This window comes from Globicephala melas, chromosome 14 (assembly GCF_963455315.2).
Source record: "Globicephala melas chromosome 14, mGloMel1.2, whole genome shotgun sequence".
Taxonomy (NCBI): domain Eukaryota; kingdom Metazoa; phylum Chordata; class Mammalia; order Artiodactyla; family Delphinidae; genus Globicephala; species Globicephala melas.
The window spans coordinates 52,146,959-52,159,947 of NC_083327.1; the positions used below are offsets into that span (position 1 = coordinate 52,146,959).

General features: G+C 40.8%; 1 pseudogene; it reads left to right on the forward strand.

Annotated features, from left to right (window-relative positions):
* The first annotated feature begins 764 nt into the window (after positions 1 to 764).
* On the forward strand, positions 765 to 1,322 carry LOC115851191 (protein lin-28 homolog A-like; annotated as a pseudogene).
* The last annotated feature ends 11,667 nt before the right edge of the window (positions 1,323 to 12,989 follow it).

The following is a 12,989-nucleotide window of genomic DNA, read 5'->3' on the forward strand; positions in this document are numbered from 1 at the left end:
GACTCTGAGAAGCTAAACTGTGTGTTCTTCTTCAGGTAATAAAAGCAGTAACTTCGGGGCTTCCCTGGTGGCGCAGTGGTTGAGAGTCCGCCTGCCGATGCAGGGGACACGGGTTCGTGCCTCGGTCCGGGAAGATCCCACATGCCACGGGGCGGCTGGGCCCGTGAGCCATGGCTGCTGAGCCTGCGCGTCCGCTCGCAACAGTGAGAGGCCCGCATACCGCAAAAAAAAAAAAAAAAGCAGTAACTTCAATTTTGGTGCTACTGTGATTAGACCTGGGTGAGAACTACTGGATTTACAATTATGACTGGATCTTGAATAAAGTGCATTCTTCACAGTTAAGTGCAATTTTATTCTCAGTTCAATTATTTCAGACACATCACCTCTGACAGTTACTGAGATTCTTCCTAAGTACCTCAGGTCCAAGTCCACTCTCCCAGAGCCATCAGAGTCCAGATGCTAACTATCTGATGCTTATTTACCCAATCTCAAATCCCATTCCTCCGTACTCTCCTAACCTCCCCAGTGTGAGCTTTGGAAGCCGCAGGTCTATCGTAAGTAATCTCTCCTACATGCTTATACACTATTTAAACCTGCTCCTCACGCACTCTCTTGCTCTATCTAAATCACGATTCTCAAATGCTCGTGTCATAAGCATCACCTGGAGTACTACAGAAGCTGCAGCAGCCTCTTCTCCCACCACCTTTTGCCTCTGGATTTCTCAGGGGGCAGCAACCTCTTGATCAGGAGCTCAACCGACTACCATGGTCTCCACGTCAGGCCAGCAGTTAGCAGGTGGCAGCACCAAGGCACCAGAGGTGGCGTCAGAGGACATGGCCCAGATGGCAGAGCCGCAGCTGCAGCACCATGCCAGCACCTGTAAGTGGGTCCCAGCGGGAGCACAGGTCGTGCTTGCCGTTTGTGACTGCCAGCCCCAAGGTCGTGCTGCACTTTGTGCCCCAGAGTAAACTGCACACGGAGGGCTTCCGGAGCCTGAAGGATGGTGAGGCAATGGAGTTCACCTCTGAGAAGTCCTCTTAGGGACTGGAATCTCTGTGTCACCAGCCCTGGTGGGTGCTCGGTATTGGGAGTGTGAGGTGGCCAAAAGGGAAATACATGCAGAAGGAAGATGAAAGTGAGACAGATGAGACAACTGTGGAGGTCTAGACCATCAGGGCAAGGAATGCAAGGAGCCACCCCAGGCCCAGACATGCCACATCTGCCACGTGGCAGCCTTCTGTACACTGAAAGTCCCCAGCTCACAAGGAAGGCCAGCATACTTTGGGGAGGAAGAGGAGATCCAGGGCCCTGCCCTGCTTTAGAGGCTAAGGACTGAGCCTCAGTGTGGGGGCCATCCTTTTGCCATCAGGAAGTTTCCAGGAGCGGGCATCAATCTGCAGAGTGGCAAAGTGGGGACAGGGTGGGTAGGGGCAGCTGGCACTACCATGTATCTCTGACTGGGTCCACACCATCGCCCCCTCTTCCCACTTGGGTCAGGGTAGTGGTGAGACAAAGGAACTCCAACCATACTCTGTTCAAATGCACAGGAGGGCTCTGGAGGAAATCCCTCTAGAGCCTGTATGCTTTATCCAAGTCTCCACCCCCCGAATCTCCAGCTTTTGAAAGTGGCCTGAGTAGAGAAGTTGTTTTCCTTTTAAAGAAGGGTATGTAACAATAATATTTATCATGCCAGAGTGAAAAGATTAGGCGTGAGACCACCTCATGCCTAACCTTGACGGGTTCAACCCACAAGCCACTATATTCCATAGGAGGGGATCTCTCAGGGGTAAGGCTGGATTTTTCCACATCTTGTCTCCTCATAACCACTCTTGAGATAGGGTGCCAGGAACTGTCCCAAGAAATGGGTTGTGATGACAGGCAAAAGGGGTGCTTGGGGAGACAGCTGCAGACTTGCTGCTCAGCTGCCCACTCCCTCCCATATGGTATTCTAAGCCAAAACGCTTATGTTTATTTGCTCCCTTCAATAACTGCACCTTGGGTCCCGCTGTCTCAGGATGCCAACTGAACTAGTTGTGTGCAAATGGTATATCTTGAGTTAACTTTTTTCTTAATATAAATATTCTGGTTTTGTGTTTTCATCTAAGACCCTTATTCCTGCACAGTGGTCTCAGGGTCTGCACAGCAGAGACACCCTTTGTTCTCTCACCTTTTGTTCTCTCACCACGGAGAATGACTATCTGGAGTGCACAACCTATTGAACTACCTCATTTTTGCCAATTAGAGCTGGCTTTTCTGCTATAGTATCCTCTGGCAACCTCTCTACCGTCAATGTTTCATGGGAGACTAGGTTTTAACTGGGTTGCCCCATGACTTGATCTCCTTCTCCTGGAAGACTGGAAATTGGTATGAACAGGAAAAGGCGAGGCAGAGCGGTTAGGAGAGGCTGAGCCAGGTTAGGTGGGCCAGGTGAAAGGCACCGAGCAAAAGCCAAGAACGGATGTGGGTCGCCTATGGGATAAAGGTCTCCCGTTCCAGAGCTCTAATCTCTGGACATGGCACTCACTCTGCATACCAGATCCATCCTTCACTGGATTGGGCCAGGCCTACCATGCACAACAGGGAGTGTGTGTGTGTGTGTGTGTGTGTGTGTGCGCGTGTGCGTGTGTGTGTGTGTGTGTGTGTGCGCGTGTGCGTGTGTGTGTGTGTGTGTGTGTTTTAACGTGAGCTGAGAAGGACAGGTTTTAAGAACGATACCTTTGTATACATCCTGTGCTGCCCAGGAATGGATATATGAAGCAAGGACTAAAATCCTTAACCTTTAAAAATTCTGAGCTTTTCCTCCTTGGCTTCCAGAAAGACCACAGCAATGACTTCTTCGTGGTGCAAGGAGCCCATGTCCTGCCGTGTTGCAGCAGTGATTAATAGTGTTGTGGAAGCTCGAGGAGAAAAGGGGATTTCCCTTACATGCTGTAAGATCACCACAGACGTACCTCACTGTGTTGAGATCAGCGAACGCAATGGAGAGCACTGGGTGCTGTGTGTCTGATCCTGGATTCTTGTCCCCCCCAAATGCACCCCTCCCCCACCAGTTACTGTATTTGTCTGGGCCCTGTAGGACTTTACAAGTTACTGATTTGGTGACTGCTAATTGGCCTACTCTGTGGAAATACAATGTGTTGGTCTTTCTCCATGTTCTTTTGGGGATTTTTGTTTACAAACTTCTATGGAGTAGTTCCTACTACCCAATGGGGTGTACGTGCTCCAAGAGAACACTAACCTCTCAAACACTCTGAAAAAGTGATAGCTCCAAAACTCAAATTTTAGTAGTTCTCTTATTCCCAAGTCATTTTTTAAAAGAAAAGATTTGCATTCTGCTATCCAGTCATCTGGCTAACTACGAATAAGATTTATATCAGAGGTCAGCAGAATTTTCTTATTAAAGGACCAGGGGACTTTGAGCTTCAAGATGGCAGAGGAGTAAGATGTGGAGATCACCTTCCTCCCCACAAATACATCAAAAATACATCTACATGAGGAACAACTCCTACAGAACACCTACTGAATGCTGGCAGAAGACCTCAGACTTCCCAAAAGGCAAGAAACTCCCCACGTACCTGGCTAGGGCAAAAGAAAAAAGAAAAAACAGAGACAAAAGAATAGGGACAGGACCTACACCTCTGGGAGGGAGCTGTAAAGGAGGAAAGGTTTTCACACACTAGGAAGCACCTTCACGGGCAGAGACTGCGGGTGGCGGAGGGGGGGAGCTTCGGGGCCACAGAGGAGAGCGCAGCAACAGGGGTGCAGAGGGCAAAGCAGAGAGATTCCCGCACAGAGGATCGGTGCCGACCTGCACTCACCAGCCCGAGAGGCTTGTCTGCTCACCTGCCGGGGCAGGTGGGGGCTGGGAGCTGAGGCTCAGGCTTCAGAGGTCGGATCCCAGGGAGAGGACTGGGGTTGGCGGCGTGAACACAGCCTGAAGGGGGCTAGTGCACCACCCCTAGCCAGGAGGAAGTCCAGGAGAAAGTCTGGACCTGCCTAAGAGGCAAGAGACCATTGTTTCAGGGTGCACGAGGAGAGGGGATTCGGAGCACTGCCTAAATGAGCTCCAGAGACGGGCGCGAGCTGCAGCTATCAGCACCAATACCAGAGACTAACATGAAATGCTAAGGCTGCTACTGCAGCCACCAAGAAGCCTATGTGCGAGCACAGGTCACTATCCACCCTCCCGGGAGCCTGTGCAGCCCTCCAATGCCAGAGTCCTGTGATCCAGGGACAACTTCCCCGGGAGAACGCGTGGCGCGCCTCAGGATGGTGCAACGTCACGCCGGCCTCTGCCGCCACAGGCTCACCCCGAATCCATACCCCTCCCTCCCCCCGGCCTGAGTGAGCCAGAGCCCCCAAATCAGCTGCTCCTTTAACCCTGTCCTGTCTGAGTGAAGATAAGACGGCCTCAGGCGACCTACATGCAGAGGCAGGTCCAAATCCAAAGCTGAACCCCGGAGCTGTGAGAACAAAGAAGAAAAAGGGAAATCTCTCCCAGCAGCCTCAGGAGCAGCGGATTAAATCTCTACAATCAAATTGATGTACCCTGCAGCTGTGGCATACCTGAAGAGACATGAATCATCCCAAAATTGAGGCAGTGGACTTTGGGAGCAACTGTAGACTTGGGGTTTGCTTTCTGCATCTAATTTGCTTCTGGTTTTATCTTTATCTTAGTTTAGTATTTAGAGTTTATTATCATTGGTAGATTTGTTTATTGATTTGCTTGCTCTCTTCCTTTTTTTAATATATATATTCTTCTTTTTGTGAGTGTGTATATGTATACTTCTTTGTGTAATTTTGTCTGTACAGCTTTCCTTTTACCATTTGCCCTAGGGTTCTGTCTGTCCGGTTTGTTTGGTTTTTTTAGTATAGTTTTTAGCACTTGTTATCATTGGTGGATTTGTTTTCTGGTTTGGTTTCTCTTCTTTCTTTCTTTTTTTTATTACTTTTTAATTTTTTTATTTTTAATAATATATTTTTTATTTTAATAACTTTTATTTTATTTTGTTTTGTTTTATTTTATTTTTCTTTCCTTCTTTCTTTTTCTCCCTTTTCTTCTGAGCCGTGTGGCTGACAGGGTCTTGGTGCTCTGGCTGGGTGTCAGGCCTGAGCCTCTGAGGTGGGATATCTGAGTTCAGGACATTGGTCCACCAGAGACCTCCCAGCCCCATGTAATATCAAACATCAAAAGCTCTCTCAGAGATCTCCATCTCAACGCAAAGACCCAGCTCCACTCAATGAGCAGCAAGCTCCAGTGCTGGAAACCCCATGCCAAACAACTAGCAAGACAGGAACACAACCCCACCCATTAGCAGAGAGGCTGCCTAAAATAATACGTTTACAGACACCCCAAAACACACCACCAGACGTGGCCCTGCCCACCAGAAACATAACATCCAGCCTCATCCACCAGAACACAGGCACCAGTCCCCTCCACCAGAAAGCCTACACAACCCACTGAACCAACCACTGGGGGCAGACACCAAAAACAAAGGGAACTACGAACCTGCAGCCTGCAAAAAGGAGACCCCAAACACAGTAAGTTAAGCAAAAGAGAGACAGAGAAATACACAGATGAAGGAAGCAAGGTAAAAACCCACCAGAAGAAACAAATGAAGAGGAAATAGGCAGTCTACCTGAAAAAGAATTCAGAGTAATTATAGTAAAGATGATCCAAAATCTTGGAAATAGAATGGAGAAAATACAATAAACATTTAACAAGGACCTAGAAGAACTAAAGAGCAAACAAACAATGATGAACAACACAATAAATGAAATTTAAAATTCTCTAGAAGGAATCAATAGCAGAAAAACTGAGGCAGAAAAACGGATGAGTGACCTGGAAGATAAAATAGTGGAAATAACTACCACAGAGCAGAATAAAGAAAAAAGAATGAAAAGAATTGAGGACAGTCTCAGAAACCTCTGGGACAACATAAAATGCACCAACATTCAAACTATAGAAAAAGAAGAAGAAAAAATGAAAGGGACTGAGAAAATATTTGAAGAGATTATAGTTGAAAACTTCCAAACATGGGAAAGGAAATAGTCAGTCAAGTTCAGGAAGCACAGAGAGTCCCATACAGGTTAAATCCAAGGAGAAACATGTCAAGACACATATTAATCAAATGATCAAAAATTAAATATAAAGAAAAATATTAAAAGCAGCAAGGGAAAAGCAACAAATAACATACAAGGGAATCTCCATAAGATTAACAGATGATCTATCAGCAGAAACTCTGCAAGCCAGAAGGGACTGGCAGGACATATTTAAAGTGATGAAAGAGAAAAACCTACAACCAAGATTACTCTACCCAGCAAGGATCTCATTCAGAGTCGACAGAGAAATTAAAACCTTTAATGACAAGCAAAAGCCAAGAGAATTCACCACCACCAAACCAGCTTTACAACAAATGCTAAAGGAACTTCTCTAGGCAGGAAACAAAGGGAAGGAAAACACCTGAAATAACAAATCTGAAACAATTAAGAAAATGATAATACGAACACACATATCGATAACTACCTTAAATGTAAATGGATTAAATGCTCCAACTAAAAGACACAGACTGGCTAAATGGATACAAAAAGAAGACCTATATATATACTGTCTACAAGAGACCTACTTCAGACCTAGGGACACATACAGACTGAAAGTGAGGGTATGGAAAAAGATATTCCATGCAAATGGAAATCAAAAGAAAGCTGCAGTAGCATTTCTCATATCTCACAAAACAGACTTTAAAATAAAGACTATTACAAGAGACAAAGAAGGACACTACATAATGATCAAGGGACCGACCCAAGAAGATGATATAACAATTGTAAATATTTATGTACCCAACACAGCAGCACCTCAATACATAAGGCAAATGCTAACAGCCATAAAGGGGAAATCGACAGTAACACAATCTTAGTAGGGGACTTTAACACCCCACTTTCAACAATGGACAGATCATCCAAAATATAAATGAATAAGGAAACACAAGCTTTAAATGATACATTAAACAAGATGGACTTAGTTGATATTTATAGGACATTCCATCCAAAAACAACAGAATACACTTTCTTCTCAAGTGCTCATGGAACATTCTCCAGGATAGATCATATCTTGGGTCACAAATCAAGCCTTGGTAAATTTAAGAAAATTGAAATCGTACCAAGTATCTTTTCTGACCACAACGCTCTAAGACTAGATATCAATTACAAGAAAAAAAATCTGTGAAAAATACAAACATATGGAGGCTAAACAATACACTACTAAATACCCAAAAGATCACTGAAGAAATCAAAGAAGAAATCAAAAAATACCTAGAAACAAATGACAATGAAAACATGATGACCTAAAACCTATGGGATGCAGCAAAAGTAGTTCTAAGAGGGAAGTTTATAGCAATACAATCCTACCACAAGAAACAAGAAACATCTAAAATAAACAACCTAACTTTACATCTAAAGCAGTTAGAGAAAGAAAAACAAAAAAACCCCGAAGTTAGCAGAAGGAAAGAAATCATAAAGATCAGATCAGAAATAAATGAAATACAGATGAAGAAAACAATAGCAAAGATGAATAAAACTAAAAGTTGGTTCTTTGAGAAGATAAAGAAAATTGATAAACCTGTAGCCAGACTCATCAAGAAAAAAAGGGAGACTCAAATCAATAGAATTAGAAATGAAAAAGAAGTAACAACTGAGACTGCAGAAATACAAAGGATCATGAGAGATTACTACAAGCAACTATATGCCAATAAAATGGACAACCTGGAAGAAATGGACAAATTCCTAGAAAAGCACAACCTCCCGAAACTGAACCAGGAAGAAACAGAAAATATAAACAGACAAATCACTAGCACTGAAATTGAAACTGTGATTAAAAATCTTCCAACAAACAAAATCCCAGGACCAGATGGATTCAGAGATGAATTCTATCAAACATTTAGAGAAGAGCTAACACCTATCCTTCTCAAACTCTTCCAAAATATAGCAGAGGGAGGAACACTCCCAAATTCATTCTACAAGGCCACCATTACCCTGATACCGAAACCAGACAAAGATGTCACAAAAAAGAAAACTACAGACCAATATCACTGATGAATATAGATGCAAAAATCCTCAACAAAATACTAGCAAACAGAATCCAACAGCACATTAAAAGGATCATATACCATGATCAAGTGGGGTTTATCCCAGGAATTCAAGGATTCTTCAATATATGCAAATCAATCAACGTGATAAACCATATTAACAAACTGAAGGAGAAAAAACATATGATCATCTCAGTAGATGCAGAAAAAGCTTTTGACAAAATTCAATACCAATTTTTGATAAAAACTCTCCAGAAAGTAGGCATAGAGGGAACTTACCTCAACATAATAAAGGCCATATATGACAAACCCACAGCCAACATTGTTCTCAATGGTGAAAAACTGAAACCATTTCCACTAAGATCAGGAACAAGACAAGGTTGCCCACACTCACCACATATTATTCAACATAGTTTTGGAAGTTTTAGTCATAGCCATCAGAGAAAAAAAAGAAATAAAAGGAATCCAAATCAGAAAAGAAGAAGTAAAACTGTCACTGTTCGCAGATGACATGATAGAGAACCCCAAAGATGCTACCAGAAAACTACTAGAGCTAAGCAATGAATTTGCTAAAGCAGCAGGATATAAAATTAATGCACAGAAATCTCTTGCAGTCCTACACACTAATGATGAAAAATCTGAAAGAGAAATTAAGGAAACACTCCCATTTACCACTGCAACAAAAAGAATAAAATACCTAGGAATAAACCTACCTAAGGAGACAAAAGACCTGTGTGCAGAAAACTATAAGACACTGATGAAAGAAATTAAAGATGATACAAACAGATGGAGAGATATACCATGTTCTTGGATTGGAAGAATCAACATTGTGAAAATGAGTATAGTACCTAAAGCAATCTACAGATTCAATGCAATCCCTATCAAATGACCAATGGCACTTTTCATAGAACTAGAACAAAAAATTTCACAATCTGTATGGAAACACAAAAGACCCCGAATAGCCAAAGCAATCTTGAGAAAGAAAAACTGAGCTGGAGGAATCAGGCTCACAGACTTCGGACTATGCTACAAAGCTACAGTAATCAAGACAGTATGGTACTGGCACAAAAACAGAAATATAGATCAATGGAACAGGATAGAAAGCCCAGAAATAAACCCACACACATATGGTCACCTTATCTTTGATAAGGGGGGCAAGAATATACAATGGAGAAAAGACAGCCTCTTCAAGAAGTGGTGCTGAGAAAACTGGACAACTACATGTGAAAGAATGAAATTAGAACACTCCCTAACACCATACACAAAAATGAACTCAAAATGGATTAAAGACCCAAATGTAAGGCCAGGCACTATATAATTCTTAGAGGAAAACTTAGGCAGAACACTCTATGACATATATCATGGCAAGATCCTTTTTGACCCACCTCCTAGAGAAATGGAAATAAAAACAAAAATAAACAAATGGGAACTAATGAAACTTCAAAGCTTTTGCACAGCAAAGGAAACCATTAACAAGACCAAAAGACAACCCTCAGAATGGGAGAAAATATTTGCAAACGAATCAACCAACAAAGGATTAATCTCCAAAATATATAAACAGCTCATGCAGCTCAATATCAAAAAAACAAACAACCCAATCCAAAAATGGCAGAAGACCTAAATAGACATTTCTCCAATGAAGATATATAGATTTCCAACAAACACATGAAAGGATGCTCAACATCACTAATCATTAGAGAAATGCCAATCAAAACTACAATGAGGTATCACCTCACACCAGTCAGAATGGCCATCATCAAAAAATCTACAAACAATAAATGCTGGAGAGGGTGTGGAGAAAAGGGAACCCTCTTGCACTGTTGGTGGGAATGTAAATTGATACAGCCACTATGGAGAACATTATGAAGGTTCCTTAAAAAACTAAAAATAGAACTACTATACGACCCAGCAATCCCACTACTGGGCATATACCTTGAGAAAACCATAATTCAAAAAGAGTCATGTACCACAATGTTCATTGCAGTTCTATTTACAATAGCCAGCACATGGAAGCAACCTAAGTGTCCATCAACAGATGAATGGATAAAGAAGATGTGGCACATTTATACAATGGACTATTACTCAGCCATAAAAATAAACAAAATTGAGTTATTTGTAGTGAGGTGGATGGACCCAGAGTCTTCATACAGAGTGAAGTAAGTCAGAATTAGGAAAACAAATACCATATGCTAACATATATATATGGAATGTAAAAAAAAAAAGAAAGAAAGAAAAATGGTTCTGAAGAACCTAAGGGCAGGACAAGAATAAAAATGTAGCCATAGAGAATGGACCTGAGGACATGGGGAAGAGGAAGGCTAAGCTGGGTCAAAGTGATAGAGTGGCATGGACATATATACACTGCCAAATGTAAAACAGATAGCTAGTGGGAAGCAGCCACATAGCACAGGGAGATCAGCTCGGTGCTTTGTGTCCACCTAGAGGGGTGGGATAGGGAGGGTGGGAGGGAGATGCAAGAGGGAGGAAATACGGGGATATATGTTTATGTATAGCTGGTTCACTTTGTTATACAGCAGAAACTAACATACCATTGTAAAGCAACTATAACTCCAATAAAGATGTTAAAAAATAAATAAAGCACCAGATGGTAAAGATTTTAGGCTTTGCTCACTATAACAGTCTCTGTCGAAACTACTCAACTTTGCTTTTGTGGCTTGAAAACAACCACAGACATGATAAAAATGAATAAGCTGTGTTTCAATAAAACTTTACTTACAAAAACAGGCAGCTGGCTGGATTTAGCCCATGGCTATAGTTTGATGCCTTCTGAAGTAGACTAAATATATGCTGGAAGAGGAATCTATGGTATTGTAATGTTGCCTATATCGAGATAGGACCACGATTTCTTGTAAATGTAGAATACGCTCCTTTATTTTCTCCAAGAGTCTGGTTGATGCATATTGTATTTTAAATATAAGCATATACCTAAGACCAAAATATTCAGAGTTCAAATAAACAGGCAGAGAAGAACATATGCTGTGACCCTCAGATCAAACAATTTTCATGCCCTCATTAATTTATTTTACACATATTTGTGGGTTGCCTATAATATATAAATTACTGTGCTAGGTACTACATGGGATGCAAATATGGGTAAGATTGAGACTCTTTCATCAGGAAGTTAAGACCCCAATAGGGGAAAATAACACATTCATAAATATATATAATACAAGATATACAAAGAAATGGGTCACAAAAGAAATAGAAATACATTTTTCTAGATGAGGGAGAAATTACTCTTGACTGACTTGAAGTGCAGAGTTTTGGGAAAGAGATCAGAGCCCTTTTCATGAAGGAAATATGATATATGTACCAGGTCTTGTAGACCTAGGCAAGTAGAAATTAGAAAGGCAATACTGAGAGAAAGGGCATAAAAAACAAAGAAAACAACATAAACAAAAGTCCAATAGTGAAAAAAAGAAGCATAGACTGTATGGAATAAAAATGAATAATTTGTGCAATTTGAAGCTTATACAGTTTTTTGAGCCCAATTTAAGAAAAAGAATACAAAATTACATACAAAAATGAATATGTATTTGTCATGAGAAAAGAAGTCACAACAAATGAGAAACTTTTAAAAGCAGCAAATACCACAAATATCACAAGATCCAGACACTATGGAACACTTGAATTATGTTACTATCTAACACACCTCTCTCCAGGGACTGGCTATACTCTTCTATCCTGTCTCCTTAGGACAAGGAAGATAACTCAGGCTTTCCTCTAGCACAGCTGATCATAATGTGTTTACTAGCAATAGTATATAAAAGTTTCTTTCAACTTCACAAAATATCTATTAATAATGGGTAAAATTTTAGGACTACTGTAAAATTGAGGAAACCCTTTAAATTGTGTGACATTGCGGGTGATTTCAAAGCATTCTGTGCACTAATTGTAAATATTCCTTGAAATGACAACAAATCAATCCTGAATCACTGATGTCCTCATGTAGTGGCGTATCATTAGTTTTATGTTATCTTTGTTGGAGGAAGTATCACGGGTCAAGAATTTAAATCTTTTATCAATGTGTTCATACGTCACACCTCATCATTAATCAGATTATCAAACAGTTCATGAACCTATTCATTATGTCCATTTGCAAAGTATTTCTTCCTCTTAGTGAATTTAGAGGAGAGGAACCTTATATGATGAGAAAGCCTGCATAAGGCAATATCTGTGGGCCACCAAAATAACACTTTGAATAATTTTAATTACAAATTCTGTATTTCTACAGTTTGGTGATTTTATTACCTATTTCAATAATCAATTACACTAGCAGCACTTAAGTTGTTTTAAATGTTTAAAAAATATAAACAAAGAATGCACCAACTAACGAGGTCATAAAATTAATATAACCTCTTGATGAATAACAAAATTTATCATGATATATTTTTAGCGCCATCTAGTGTTTAAAAGACTTCATAGAGTAAATAAATATGCAAACAATTTAGTTTTAAAATTTTTTTCAACATATATTCTTTGATTCTACATCCCAGTCATACCATCTAAGGTTTTGCATTAAATACTGACAATAAAATAATTGATTGTAAGGTTATGTGGGCTTCTAGAAATTAAATTATTATGAAATAAAAGGAATTAAGTCATCCCTTCACTATTTTACAGGAGATGTCAGTCAGGACCTCAGCTACCATAAAACAAAGGGACTAGTTCTCATTGAAATGCCCAATCAGATAAATATTTTCATAGAGTCTTCGGTCTATGAGGATATGTTTGATTCAAACCAAGTTGAATTTAAACTGTTATGTGATATCTTTTTATATAAAAATTCATTTTATGACTCACTTTATAGCTCTATTAAAAGCTTTCTAAAGTTTTACTTAGCTGTCCGCCGCTGTCCCAGCTGACTCCGTGCCGCTCGTCGCG